This window comes from Spermophilus citellus (assembly GCF_964194105.1).
Source record: "Spermophilus citellus genome assembly, chromosome: 6".
NCBI lineage: Eukaryota > Metazoa > Chordata > Mammalia > Rodentia > Sciuridae > Spermophilus > Spermophilus citellus.
The window spans coordinates 63,744,983-63,761,361 of NC_138187.1; the positions used below are offsets into that span (position 1 = coordinate 63,744,983).

The 16,379-nt window shown below is 34.9% G+C and overlaps 1 protein-coding gene across 1 annotated transcript in view; it reads right to left on the reverse strand.

The window, feature by feature from the left end:
• ODAD2 (outer dynein arm docking complex subunit 2) overlaps positions 1 to 16,379 on the reverse strand; it is a gene marked incomplete at its 3' end in the record, with an annotated part of 183,749 nt that overhangs the window by 71,315 nt on the left and 96,055 nt on the right. The gene's annotated exons all lie outside the window — the stretch shown is intronic.

Consider the following 16,379-nt stretch of genomic DNA (forward strand, 5'->3'; position numbering starts at 1 on the left):
GAGGGACAGAAAAGCTACAAAACATAGAAAACAACAAAATAGCAAAAGTAAGTGCTTCACTGTTAGTGAATTATTTAAATGTAAATGGAACAAACTCCCAATCAAAGGACAAACTGACAAAATGCATTGAAAGACATTGTTATTGATATAACAATATGCAGTTTACAATATTCACCTGATATCTAGGAACATGCATAGGTTGAAAAAAAGACAGTTCATGCAAATAGTAATCTAAAGAAAGCAGGGATGGCTGTACTGTTAACATACAAGGTAGACTGTAAGCCATAAAAAGTTATAAGAGACCGAAGAGGACAGAAGGTTTAATTCAACAAAATATAATAATTACACTGGAGCTCCAAAATAGATGAAGCAAACAGTGACACAATTGAAGGGAGAAACACACAGCTTCGAAATCCTACTTTCAATCATGAATTAAAAGAAAGAAGGTAAAAATGGAAAACAGAGGACCTGCACAACACTGAAGACCAACTGGACCTAACAGACATATACAAAACACATTGCAATAGCAGACTACTTATTTTTCTCAAGTGCATACTGAACATTCTCCAGGATAAACCATGTGTTAGTACACAAAACAAGCCTTAAAATTTTTGAAAAGATTGAATTCATATAAAGTATCTTTTCCAAACACAGTGAAATGACACTGGAAATCTATAGCAGAAGGACAATTGAAAAATTCACAAATAAGTGGAAACTCAACAACACATTTGTAAACGATCAATGAATCAAGGCAGTAACTACAAATAAATAGAAACACAATAAAGAAAAGCAATGAAAATAAAAGTTGGTTATTCCAATAGATTTATAAATTGAGAAACTTTCAGCTAGATTGACTTGGATTAGAAAAAATAAGAAATTACTAAAATCAGTAATGAAAGAAGGCATATTAAAACCAATTTAATGGAAATAAAGGAATTATAATTATATGTGCAAGTAATTATATGCCAACAAATTGGATATCCTAAATAAAAATGAAAAAATTTCTAAAAACATACAATCTAGTAAGACTTAACCTTAAAAAAATAAAATAAAAATAAAAACCTTAACAGACCTACATGGACTAGGAAGACTGAAGTAGTAATTAAAAACCTCCCAATAATGTAAAGCCCAGGAAAGGTTTCAATGATGAACTCTACAAAACATTCAAAAACAAATTGAGAACTGGGTGCAGTGGCACAGGCCTGTAATCCCAGCGGCTCAGGAGGCTGAGGCAGGAGGATTGCAAATTTAAAGCCAGTCTCAGCAATTTAGTGAGGTTCTTAGATACTCAGCAAGACTCTGTCTCTGAGAAAATATTTTTTGGAAAGGGCTGGGAATGTGGCTCAATGGTTAAGTACCCCTGGATGGTTCAATACTCAGAACAAAAAAAAAAAAAAAAGAATTAAGATCCATTCCTCTTGAACTCTTCCCAAAAATTTGACAGAGAGAACACTCTCAAACTCTTTGTATAAGGTTAGCAATATTCCAATACCAAAGCTGAAGATGCTTAAAACAAAAATTCAAGAAATACCTATAGACCAAACACCTCTTATGATACTGAAATAAAAATCTCCAATAAGAGTTGGGGTTGTAGCTCAGTGGCAAAGCGTTTGCCTAGCATGTGTGAGGCACTGGGTTCGATCCTCAGCACCACATATAAATAAATAAATAAAGATATTGTGTCCATCTACAATAATTTTTTTTAAAATCTCCAATAAAATACTAACATACCAAGGTCAATAGCATATTAAAAGGATTATAATACCACAATATAGTGCAATTTAAGTCCTAGAATACAAGGATAGTTCAATAGATTAAAGTCAATCTCTAAATAAGCCACATTAGCAAAATAAAAACCACATCATCAATGTGGCATTTGACAAAATTCAATACCATTTTATGATTGAAAAACATCTCAATAAACTATATATAGAAGAAAGCTATCTCAAAATAATAAAAGCCACATATGAAAAACACAACAGTTGACATAGAAAATGATGAAAGACTGAAAGTTTTCCCTCTTAAAGACCAGGAACAAGGAAAGTATATGCAGTTTTAGCAATTCTATTCAACACAGTACTGGAAGTTCTAAGTCAGAAGAATAAGGCAAGAAAAGGAAATTCAAAATCTCCAAATTGGAAAGAAAGAAGTAAAATTGCCTTTGTTCACAACTGATATGATCTTATATGTAGAAAAACCTAAAGATGGTGTTAGACCTGATAAATAAATTCAGCAAAGTTGAAGGATACAAAATTATCGTGCAAATATCAGTTGCATTTCTATATACTAACAGTGAGCAATCTGAAACAAAACAAAAATAACTCCTTTTATAATTGTATCAAAAAGAATAAAACTTAACAAAGGAGGCAAAAACTTCCTGCATTTATGGACTAGAAGATTTAATATTGTTAAAATGTCAGTCATACCTGAGCTGATCTACAGATACTATGTATAATCAATGACTATTTTTGAAAAAAATAGAAAAATCATTTCTAAAATTTATATGTAATCTCAAGGGGATCTTGTAAAAGAAAAAAATTGTAGATTTCACACTTCCTGATGTCAAAATTTACTACAAAGCTACAGGGATCAAAACAATGTGATCCTGGTGTAATGCAATAAAATAGAGATGTATATAAACCTTCCTGTATTTTGTCTGTTTCAGCAAGAATATCAAGACGATCTAAGGGGGAAAAGACAGTCTTTTTAGCAAATGGTGCTGGAAACCTGGATAGTCACATGCAAAAAGAATGAAGTAGGACCCCCTCTACTGTTTACCATACACAAAAATGAACTCGAATGGATTAAAGTCCCAAACAGAAGAGCCCCAATTATAGATCCTGGAAGGAAAAAATCCAAAGCACAACATAGTCAAAGTTCTGAGTTTGGTAAGTTTAGATCCAAAGGCAGTCACAAGGTCCTTAGTTCAGATTTTATAGGAGAAAATAATAAAAAGACTTCCAGATAGGAGACCCAAATCTTGTTCACTTCTTGAACACAGATGTACAAAAGGGATTCCATATTCATAAAAGAAGGTGGACAAACATTAGGCTGCCATGGCTATTTCTAATATGAATTTGTGCCTGCAGAGACAGTGATGAACCAACCTGGTGGCCAGACACTAAGCCAGGGACAGAGGAGAATTAGAGCTATTGCCAGGACAGAGACTTATTGGGTACAGAAGCAAACTTGCCAGAGAACAGTCTTTGGAAGAAAACAGCCATGCTTTTGACAAACCCAGCATATCAATTTGAATCTAGATAATTCCAGAATACAAAGATAATCTCTGCCAGGGATTTTCTCACACAAGAATTTTGAGTCATGGGGCCGGGGTTATGGCTCAGTGGTAGAGTGCTTGCCTCACATGTGTGAGGCACTGGGTTCAATTCTCAGCACCACATATAAATAAATCAATAAAAGTCCATCAACAACCAAAATATAAAAAAAATAAAAAAGAACAGGTGGAAATAAAAAATATTTAAAAAAAAAAGAATTTTGAGTCATTAGAGAACTTGAGGCCATGTTGGAAAACAGAAAGGGTCCACTTGGTGTCCCCATCTCTGAGTCTTACAATCTTGTGTGTTCTGTGTTGGCAGTGTTGAAGTTCCACAACCCCAAAGTCTCATGGCATTCTAGCCTCCCAATCTTGCAGTCCTGCAGTCCCAGATTTTGGTGTGTGGTCCTTTGATCCCACTGTTCCATGTTCCAACCCTGCAGTACCAGTGTCCCAAAGTCAGGTTTCATGGATGGTCACTCCCACGCTCTCCAATTCTAGTCCCTGTGCTCTCAAAGTCTGCAGAGGATTGCAGTCTTACAAAGATGTACTCTCACTGTCTAGCCACCCTGTGGCCTCAACATATCCAGATCTTGCAATTTTGTAATTTTCAGATATAGCCATCTCTTCATACTTGGTCCCAAGACCTGCTAGAGGCAAGACTTGATTTCACCTACAAAGTGTTTGAAGTCAGAGGTGACTTGAGTTTAGTTAGAAGTTCAACCAAGGTTCCACACCAAATTCAACTTTTTGATAAGACCCAAAAGATAAGCCTCAAAGCCACTCAGATAATTGAAGATTGAGCTGAGTACCAAAAAGTGATAAACTTGGGCTTCTGGAATGTGATTTCTAAGGTCTCCATAGATGAAGAAAGCGGTAATCCTGCTTCCAACAAATTCAATATTTTATTTCATCAAATTGATTAACCCCTTATTCCTGCTGTCCAAGGAAGGAAAGAATGCTTCTTCTACTTCAAAAATCTATATACGTAACATACTCACATACAATAGCACTTTTAAAATATATGCATTTTTTTCTTTTTTTTAACCAATATTCTTTCTTTGAAACAAATAAGAAATAATTTCTATCAGACACAAGAAGGTGCTAGGAGATGAGAGTCCCCAAAGGCAGGGCATACTTCCTAACTTGTACATGGCAAGGTCAGTAGACCTTTAAGATATTAGACAGTGAACAAAGAATAATGCAAACCCAGAGGGAATGGTCCTCACGTCTTTACATCTATCCCAGAATTTAGTGTAAAGGATGAGATTAAAACTTTTTATTTTGCCATTGGGCCTTCACCCCAGTGATCTGGCTATACAGAAATGCGTGTAGACACGAAAGTGTATTAGTCCTGTAATTCACAACATATTCTAAAACAAAAGATAAACTAGACAACTATAGCCAGATCACTAGGGTGGAGGCACAATGGCAAAATAAAATATATGCATTTTAATATATGCAATGACCAGCATACAAAAACAATTTTTTAAACCCACAAGGTATGCAAAGAAGCACATGGAATTAGAGAATAAGGAGAGAAAAGAGAATGTGGAAGGAAAAACTTTTAAAGTAATGACCCAAATATTTTCCCAAATTGAACCAAAAGAGCAAACCAAAAAATTCAGAGAAAGCTCTGAGAACCACAGAGTAAGTATTAAAGCAGACACACACACACACACACACACACACACACACACACACACGTTAAAATTAGTTGCCAAAAACTAAAAATAAAAAAGCCTAAAATAAGCTAAAGAGGAAAGTCATTAGGAAACAAAGAGGATCAAAGATAAAAATGACAGCCATTTCTTATCAGAAACAGTGAACAGTAGAAAACAGCAAAATGACACCTTTGAAGTGCTAAAATAGAGAATAGGTCCAAATATGAATTTGAGTAAGGTTTACGGAATTTAGAATCAATGTATTCCCACCTTTTAGAATTGACTGAGATTGTGGAAAGTCATTTAGTAAATTCTAAAATAGAACCCTATACGAGAAAGGGGTAATAAGGGTTTTATGAGATTGGAGAAATTCACTGTGAAGCAGTGGGGGTTTGGGGGAGCAAGCTTACTAGAGAAAGTTACCCTGACCAATTTGAGATTGTGATCCTGAGATTTTAATGATGGTCGTGTCAAGGCAAATGACATGATTTTCCCCAGTGACAGTCACCTGCTAGAGGACAGTTCTTGGGGAAGACAGATGTGTTCCTCCATGCAGGGTTGAGACTTTGTCAGGCAGGGTACAATGAACAGAAAGAGGATGCGCTGACTTGCTGGTATTTGGAAAGGAGCACAATGATAGATTATGGACTCTAATGTGCAAAAGGAAAGAAATGAACACAGAAGGCCTGGTATTGTGATGCCTCCTGCTTCACTCTTCTTGCTCAGGATTGCCTGGGATATTCTGGGTCTCTTATTTTTCCAAATGAATTTCATGATTGCTTTTTCTAGTTCTGTGAAGAATGTCATTGGGATTTTAATAGGAATTGCATTGAATCTGTATAGCAGTTTTGGTAGTATGGCCATTTTGACTATATTAATTCTACCATTCCAAGAGCATGGAAGATCTCTCCATCTTCTGAGGTCTTCTTCCATTTCTTTAGTGTGTTCTGTAGTTTTCATTGCAGAGGTTTTTCACCTCTTTAGATAGATTTTTAAAAATGTTCATCATCTCTAGCAATTAAAGAAATGTGAATCAAAACTACTTTAAGATCTCATCTCACTCCAGGCAGAATGGCAGTTATCAAGAACACAAGCAATAAAAAGCGTTGGCGAGGATGTGGGGGAAAAGGTACGCTCGTACATTGCTAGTGGGACAGCAAATTGGTGTAACCACTATGGAAAGCAGTAGAGAGATACCTCAGAAAACTTGGAATGGATCCACCATTTGATCCAGCTATCCCATTCCTCAGTTTATACCCAAAAGACTTAAAATCAGCTTACTACAGTGACACAGCCACATCAATGTTTACAGCAGCTCAATTCACAAAGCTAAACTATGGAACCAACCTAGATGCCCTTCAACAGATGAATAGATAAAGAAAATGTGGTACTAAGGCTGGGATTGTGGCTCAGTGGTAGAACTCTTGCCTAGCACATGGGAGGCCCTGGGTTCAATCCTCAGCACCACATAAAAATAAATAAATAAAATAACAATATGAAAAAATGTGGTACATATACACAATGGAATATTACTCAGCCTTAAATAAGAATGACATTATAGCACTTGCAGGTGAATGGATGGAGCTAGAGAATATCATGCCAATTGAAATAATCCAATCCCCACAAAACAAAAGCTGAATGTTTTCTCTGATAAATGAATGCTGATCCATAGTGGGTCAGGGCGATAGGGAAGAATGAAGAAACTTTGGTTTGTGTAGAGGGGAATAAGGGAAGGGGTTGGGTTGTGGGAATGGGAAGGACAGTAGAATGAGACAGACATTATTACCCTATATACATGTATGATTACACTACTGGAATGACTCTGCACCATGTACAGAGAAATGAGAAGTTGTGCTCCATTTGCATATAAAATGTCAAAATACATTCTACTGTAAAATAAATTTTGAAAAAAGATTAAAATAAAAATAAGAAGAAATGAACATAGAAGAGGTGAATGGCTGGAGAACACGGTGGAGTAAATGGATGGGGGTGTGGTGGGTTAAAGTGTAATGGGAGTTTTTAAGCCAGTGAGCTGAAAGGAGAGGCTACTTGAGGTCCCAGTCAGATGCCTGAATCAATGTGTTTTGACATGGCACCATTTTTGATGGTGACAAAGTGAAATGTGAAATTCTAGGTGTTTGGGGCTGTTGGGGATGCAATAGATCAGATAATTAATTTAATAAAGTAACAGAAACTGATAACTATGTCTTCAAAATAGGTTGAAAGGTCTCATAAGTAGCACAGCATAGATACACAATTTTGTGCATGTGGTACCTATTTAAAATGGCCTATACCTTTAGCCATCACTTTCAATTCTACTTTTTCCTAGACTAACACCCTCCATTGTAGCTGTCTGTCATGACAGACTGAGAATCAAGGCATGTGCTTGGGAATCCAGTGAAATCAACAGACAGGACTTGCAGCTAGTGGCCCTTCCAGCTGTGCTCTGAAGGTAAGTTTTTTAACACCCTCATGTTTTGGTCCTTCATGTCCCTACTTGAAATCTGGTTTACAAAAAAAAAAAAAAAAAAAAAGTTTATACTATAATTTGTTACCTTCCTCTTAGGATTTTAGGAACTGGAGGCCAAATGAGGAGCATATTATTTGGTAACTTAAAAATGATGGCAGGCTTCAAATAGCCAGTCAGAACATAAGCACGGATCACGTTTTAAAGAGGTTTTAAGTTTTTTTTTTTTTTTAACTATGTTGATTCTCTGGCACACTGTTGGGCAGCTATACATTCTATGGCCTAATCATGGTCGAATCGAAGCTCATAAACTGTGTTTACAGCGGTGTTCTCAGTATGAAACTAAACCCCGACACAAGCCTTCTCCAGGTTCTCTCTGGCTCCCTGATTGGGCATGGCTCATTGGGCAGCTGAAGTTAAACAGAGTGATGTCAAATTCCTGTCCTGTTTGATCAGCTGGGTTCTGTCACACCTGTGGTCAGGAAGTTGGCCTCATCCATACTCAGTGCTCAACATTCCTGGCTAGAATTGCCCGAGCATGTATTCCAACCTCACAGAAATTAACTACTTGTCTACTTTTTGGGAGGAAATCATTCTTACATTTCTCTGATTAACTTCTCTATTTGGAGCAGATCCTTATGTCACTGGTTTTGGAGATTTATATTTCCTCCAAGAACAAATTCAGAACCAGACATTGTTTTCTAAACAAGTAGCAAAATTAAATTGAAGAAAATTATAAAGCCAAATAATCACACAGAACTATTACTGATTTGAAAGACAGATTGAGATTTCTTTCCTAATTCTACAACTGACTTATACATTCAGAGTACTTATCCTAAAATAAGAAGAGTCATTTCCTATATAATCCATAAGAAATTAGTATTTATAAATTAATATGAAGTATATAATTCATAAGCAATATGAATTCCTAAGTAATATGAATTAATTATAGCACTCTGTATTAAAGGGCAAATATAAATGTTTGCTTTTTTCTTCATAAAAAAATTTTTAAAACTTGTTAAGTGGAAAGAAACTGAATTACGGAAATTACTGTGAGCATTATTTAGTGACGTTCACAAAAAAAAAGGTATTTTAAGAAATATGTATATTTCTTACAAACGTTGGCAAAGGCCATAAAAGTGACTGTGTGTGATGTGACACAATTACACATTCTTTACCTGAGCGCATTCTACTTTTCAATACCCTATTGCTTGTGGAACACAAATTTGAGTTGACTTTCTGCAGCACAGGGTTTTGCTTCTTAAGAACAAAGAATTTAATACATGGGTTTTTGCCAGATTCGGTTGTTGCATTCCTTACATCACAACTTCCTAATACTGAACACCTGTTCAGCTGCCGGTTTTTTTCCAAAAATGTGTTTGATCATTCCACTTGAAAGCAACAGCTTTTTACTTCCATTTACAAAACTCTCACATTTTGTTGTGTTTTTTTTTTTTTTTTTTTTTTTTTAACAAAGCAGTTATTAGCCTCAAGCCAGGTTTGCAGCTCATGAAATGTACCAAATAACATCACTACTGAGGTCAAATCTTAGGATCTCTGTTTTTAGTGACCATACTTGGAAAAAGCAAAACACAAAAAAATAAAATTTCCCCAAAGCCTAATAGGTGTTTTCCAACCTTAAGCAATAAACTTTTAAATAAATATATCCTTAGGAAAATACACAGTGAATCTTTTGTAATTAGGTCACTTGAGTTGACCTTCTGTTCTTCAGTACTTGGTAGACCCAAGAACACCGAGCAGCTCTCTAACTGAAAGAGCCTTATTTCCTGCCTTAAATATTCTTTCAAGGGTGTAAGATAGACTCACATTTCACGCTCTGATTTTCCAATCACGTGAGGAATGGACAGATCATTATTAAGCTGGAAAAACATCTTTTTCATCTAGTATGTTTATCCCTAAGTAAACAAACTATAAGATACTTTTCCAAAATGAAGGGAAAGTTTTTGAAATTTCTAATTAAGATACTGGTCTACTCCTGAAAGATCATTATTTCTTGTTTAAAAAAAATTCACATAACATTTGTTTTATGCAAACTAACAACAAAACAGTTACAATGCAAACACAATGTCAACTTTCATCGTGAATCATCGTCTCAATTACCCTGTAATTCATTACTGAAATCTTTGATTCTGGTATCTTGTTGTCTGTCGTCTTCCCTGATAAGTAACTTTAAATATTTCTCAACAAGAAGAGATGTAAAACATTCACTAGAAGCAATTTCCACATCTCATTTTCTTAACAGCTAGATCTGAAAATGTGCTCTAATGTATATGCTGTTAACAATATGAAAAATGGATAACATCTGTTTTGAACAGTTGACATTTCACCATATCCATACCACATGGGCACATGTGTATAGTGTGCTTAGGTTTCATGATGCCTGACAGACGTGGCGGGGACCCTGAAGTAGCAATAATTTAGTTGAAGGCGAGGCTTGTGCTTTCTTCGCATTTGTGACGCTCTCAGCTGTAACAAGCAATGGCTGGTTTCTGCAGCATTATTGTCAGGGCTATTAAGCCCAAAAAAGAAAAAAAGTTACCTATTTCCAATTGATGTCAAATCCTATGATTCCTAAGTTAACATATTGAAAACTACTTGCAAAAGCATCATATGTGAAAAAATATAGAAAGACTTCTTTGCAAAAGGCAATCTTCCCTGGAGAGCTGAGTGATTAATTTACCTAAATGGGGAAGGGCTTAGGATGAAGATGGAAGAATAGGCCAAAATCTTGGCCAAGATCTCTTCTAGTTCCATTGTTGTAAGCTAGGTGCCCTGACATATTCAAAAAACATTTCCTGCCCCTACTCTTCCTCAGGATGTGTTGTCTCTCATCCAAAATGCACTTGATTCTGAAATGCACTATTAGTTTATGTACAATCCAGAAAAAGAAAACACTAACCATTGACTTTTGACATTATAAATCATATTCCTAGGGAGTTATGTTCAAATTTTTACCAATGAGACTCAGGTAACTTTATTTTCCCTATATGAAAGAATATTCTAGAAAGACTCCAATGAAATTTTTGTTTAATTTAACCTCACTCTGTTTTTTAAAACTGGAAACTTCATTGAATAAATAACATTGCCATAAAATAAAATACTAGATGGCCAAAGAAAATTAGACAGTGATAACTAATAAAGAGAATCAGATACTCATTGTTAAGGAGAAAAAAGAATGTTAATAGTGGTTATCTCCAAGTCCTGAAATTTAAAAATAATATTTTTCCTATACTTTACTTTCTAAAATTAATATATGAATATATAACCATACACAATTTTATTTAATTCTTGATATATACAACTCTTTTTAACAGTTGCCTTATCAAAACAAAACTCTTCATTGCTTTTCTATCTTAGATTTGGGCACCAAAACAATACCCACTAACCACAGTTGACCATTTAAACTTTAACTAAAATTTAAGACAACTATAAATTCGTTTCTTCAGTCATATTAGTCACATCTCAAATGCTCAACAGCCATATGGCTAGTAGTACCCATATTTGAGCAGTACATTTTCATCGTCACAGTTTTATTAGCTCAAGTTTTCTTAGACCATGGTTTGACTGGAATCTGTATAAATAATGAGATGCTATCTAATTTAAATATTATAAATTGCTTTCTTTCCTCTTGCCTTTCTGAGCAAATGATCTGTTTCAAGCTCTAACCCTAACATATCCTTCTGCATTAGGAAAATGAGTTTGTATAGAAAGATATAAGGAAGGGCCTGGGGTTAGCTCAGTAGTAGAGCCTAGCATGCCTCAGAGCATGGATTCCATCCCCAGGGCAAAAGAAAAGAAAAAAATCACTGGCCTGGTGGCTTATGCCTATAATCCCAGCTACTCAGAGAATGAGACAAGAGGATCACAAGTTTGAGGCCAGCCTCAATGAATTAGAAAGACCCTGTCTCAAAATGAAAAATAGAAAGGAATGGGGATTAGTGCCTTGGATTCAATTCCTAGAACCAATCAATAATAAACAAATAACTAAATAAATGAAAAGATGTAAGGGGGAAGGCCAATGTAATATTCAGCTTATGACCCTAAAAATTAGGATTTCTCAAAAAGATTAGATCCTTGTAAATCAGATTACTTTCTTGAGGAAAGATGTGTAAATTTCCCATTGTCCCACTTCAAAGGCCAGACCTGGTACATGAGACTAATCAATGGTCTTCAAAATTTGTGCTCATGTATCCTAGTATAATCTTGAAAAGTTGCATATCTTTCTCATTAATTTGAAAATGACATCTAAAACTGTTTTCATCATAATTGAGTCATAAAATATAAATGTTCTGATAGTTATATACATAACTGTTCTGATAGTTATGTATACCATCAAAAATTTGATTCTGCGTATTTAGTTAATTCAATTTATGAGAAAGTCCTCCATATTGCCCAATCAGAAAAAACAGTCCTTATTGTTGAAATAATCAGCCAAATTAATAATCGAGCAAAACTTTGACTTCAAGTTTTTTGATTTATATATGGTTATTAATGTAGATAAATTCTTTTGATAACTATCTCATATCTGAATTCAAAATCAAAGGTAGAAAAAAGGGAAGAAAGGATAGGGGGGAGGGAGGGAGGGAGGGAGGGAGGAAGGAAAGAGGAGGGGAGGGGCAGGGGAGGGAAGGAGGGGAAGGGATAGGAGGGGAAGGGAGAGATAGGTTGGCAGTGTCCTTCCTGCCTGAATGAACTTCCCAGAACTTTCTTGGCTTTGCTCTCATTGGACACACCCTCAGGAATTTTGCATCCTAGAACTACACATTTTCTTGGCATTCCACAAGGTTTTTAGACCTCTCAGAGCAATGTGCTCGTAAGATTAAGAAAGAGTGAGAACCATGCCTTTTTTCCCCTCTCTTCATGTGCGTCTATTCTCTGTATCTAAATATAGACACACACATACACATTCATGCCTCCTCCATATTAACCACACCTGAAGAAAGAGCTATTAATTCCTCCTTTCTTCTCTTATTTGTTGGCTTAAACTTTCAACTCTCAATGGAAATGGCTATGACCTAATTCTCCTATTCAATGTCATCTTTTTAATTTTCACAGGTAATTGTCCTATTAGAGGCCAAAGACACTGTTGGATGTGTCCTTTCTTGATTTGGCTCCTTTCTGAGCTTTCTTCAATCACCCTTTCATGGCCATTCCATTCCCCCTTGGTCCTCCTCTCTGATTTTTTTGATGTCATTGGTGATCTCCCACTCCACTCCCTCTCCCTTTCATCAACTCCCCTACCTGCTAATGACTCCTATTATCTATATCTCCAGACCAGAATTTTCTCCTGACATCCACATGCATGTATTCAAATGACTGGACATCACTACTGGATGAGAATAAATTCACTATCTTTTTCCAAAATCACGTTCTCCTCATATTTGGTAAAAGGTTACAGCATACACCCAGTTGTCAAAGTTAAGCAAACAAAATTTGGAATCTTTCTTGACTTCTTCTTCATAGCCAATATTCAATCACTCACCAATTTCTAATTCTACCTCTCATTTCTTTTATTGATTCTTCTCCCTATTCAAACTCCCACAATACAAGGTCAATTTTTAATTATTTTCATCTAAGCAATTCCAACAGCTTAATTAGTCAGTCACTCATACACTTTCCAATCATCCATGTTCCTCATGTTACTTCTTTATTTAAGACTCATATGTTCACATTATCAAAAGAACAAATGCAAACACAAGTTCTTGGTGCAATGCAGTTGTTGGTGAGAGAAGTGGACAAGCAGAGATCTCTTCTTCCTGAATCTGTCTTTCAAGATGAGTAAGAAGAAAGTTGAGGTGAGAAGCATTCAGACACTAAGTTGGTAGGGATGGGAGGGTGCAGACAGCAGGTGAATTTCAAGAGAAATGAACCAACAGTAGCTCTCAGTGGAGCCTTGTCTAGGTCTAGTCTAGGCTCTGAAGCCAAGAGAAAAGAGAGGTGAAGACTGGGTCATGTTTAAGGTTAACTTTAGTTCAGTTTAAGTTGCTGGCATAGAAGATTAAGCCTGATGTTCAGGATTGGAAGGCTGCACAGGAATAATAAATGTGATAAAAAGGTAGATATGGAGAAAATCCATGAGATAAGACACAATTTATACATAGTAACAGTACTAAGTAGAAATGGTTTCTATACAAAATAGCATCTCATCAATAATATTAATTCTATATTTAAACTGATACTTTCAATGTTGATTGAGAAATAACTAGTATCTATAACATTTTTTTTTTCTAGGAAAGGAAAAGGCCCTTAGCATGCTTTTACCTATTATTTCCGAACCACTACAAGTTACTAACTACTACTTCCTGACTACTACAAGTTACTACAACTTGTAGTTTTAATTCTCTGGTAGTTTGAAGTCAGATTGTTACTGTGGTAATGCTATCAGTATTAATTCTAGTTTATGTCACTACATTGAGAGGAATTCTGTCTTAATAATGTAATGAAACTTAAAAGCCATATTATCGACATCAATTCATATTTAACTGAAATCATGTATTCGTTCATTATTGTTTCTTATAACTCACATTATTCTCTTTCATAAAATCTTTTATTTTTTTTAGTTTTTGGTACCAGGGATTAATTCAATCACTAAGCCAAACTTCCAGGCCACCTCCCCACCCCCTTTTAATTTTTTATTTTGAGGCAGGGTCTCACTAAGTTATTTAGGACCTTGCTAAGTTCAGTTGCTGAGACTAGCTTTGAACTTATGATCAATCCTTCCTTAGTCTTCTGAGCCACTGAGGTTATAGGCTTGAGCCATTGAGCCCAGCTAAAGTCTTTATGTTGCTGGAAAATATTCTAAAGTAAAAACTATTTTTCTTTTCCAGAAAAGGTTCATCAGGGATAAACTTTCTGAATTCTGCCATTTCTAAAAGAAAAAAAAGGTCTATTCTTCCTTACTCTCTACTGTCACTCAAAAGCTAGTTTTGTAGGATATAGAATTCTAAGATTAAAATGTACTTTCCACTAAAGACAGAAAAAGCTATGTTTTTTTCTAAAAATATTTTTAATTACACACAGACACAATATCTTTATTTTGTTTATTCATTTTTATGTGGTGCTGAGAATTGAACCCAGTGCCTCACGTGTGAGAGGCAAGCTCTCTGCCACTGAGCCACAATCCCAGCCCAGCTATGCTCTTACTAGTAAATTCTTTCTGAATTTATTGTGGATGATGTTAAGTCTAATTCCAATGTGATGTGATTTTTGTTCTTTTGTGACTTTTTTTCTTTTATTTCTGAAACACCAAGTTTAAATGTAGATATAGGTATGAAATTTTTTGTTTGCTTGTTTTCCTGCTTTGCACAAAGTGAATCTTTCAAATCTGAAAACTAGAGTCTTTCTTTAGAAATTCAGCTTATAGAACCTTCTTCTACAAGAAAAACAATGACTATTTCTTCTCAATTACTCTTAGTTTTAATGTATTTTTGTGTACTATTTTGGTTTCATTTTTTACTTTATATTCTTAATTATTACACTATATCTTCCAGGTAAATATTTAGCCATTTTGAACATAGTATTACTCTTTTCTACTATATTTGTTGTTTTGCCAAATAATTTCAAAAAAACATTTCTCTGTATTTCTTTTTTATAACCACCAATTTGGACTATTGGAGTATTCTTTCCAAGAATATTAATTTTAAAATTTTAATGGTACATTCTGTTCCTTTCTTTACCTCAGTTTCCTCTGAAGTTAGTTCTGCTTATTAATCTTGGTTTGTCTTTTTTATTATTATTACAGCATGATAGTTGTACACAGTAGTTGAATTCATTTTGACAAAATGATACATGCAAGGAATTTGATTTCAATCCCCAATTCCCCCATGTGGTTTTTTTCTCTTTAATATCATTTCTTAAATATATGGTGATCCTTTGTTGTCATATTTATGAATGAAGGACTGAGCTGATATGGAAAGTAACCAATGGGGATTATTCTTCAAATATGTATGTTGATCTTCACCCAATAGACTTCTTTCTTGCTCCCTAAATAATATAATTTAAACATAAAACTGTCTTTGAACTTTCAAAGAAATCATATTGTATAGTTATTCTGCAACTTGTTATTACTTATTTATTTACTTACATTATTTTTTTGTGGTGCTAGGAATTGAACCCACAGCCTTGTGCATGCTGGGCAAATGCTCTACTACTGAGCTACCTCCCCAGGACTAGCTAAATATTTTTTGTGAGATTTATCAATATCAACGAATATATCAATTAAGTTCATTTTTAATTGCTTCATTATATGATATAGTATAAATAGACTACTATCTTATTGTTCATTTCTTATAGATGGACATTTGAGATCATTTTAATTGTTTGCTGTGATAAACAATGGTTCCATTAATGAACTTGTCTCCTCTATTCCTAGCATATATCACAGTTCACTTTTCACAGATGGTTACATCTAGGATACTATTTCGAATCATGTAAAATTTATTATAGAAATAAAATCCTTTAGATAAACGCATTCAATAGAAAGAAATAGCATTGGCAACAAAGACTTCAAAGTAAATCTCTAAACTGATTAAAAAAATGCTAGAGAGAGACAACTGAAAAGATATCTTCAAAAGAAAATAAAACAGGGGCTGGGACTGTGGCTCAGTGGTAGAGCACTGGTCCTAGCACAGGCAGGACCCGGGTTCGATCCTCAGCACCACATAAAAATAAAGACACTGTGTTATGTCCATCTACACCTAAAAATAAATAAATATTCTAATTCAGTTGTTAATGACGGATAAGAAAAGTGAGTGAGGCCCAGTAAAATTATGTAACCTCTTCAAGGTAAAGCAGACCTGACTGGGCTTTCACTGCTGGCTATAGCTACAATAAAAGAAGTCAAACTTCCCACCATGCTTGCCCTTCTCTGTAAGTAACAGGTAAATGCAGATAATTTTCTTATTATCCCAAAATTAAGAACTTCAGTTTGTCTTTCTTCTGATTTACAGGGTAT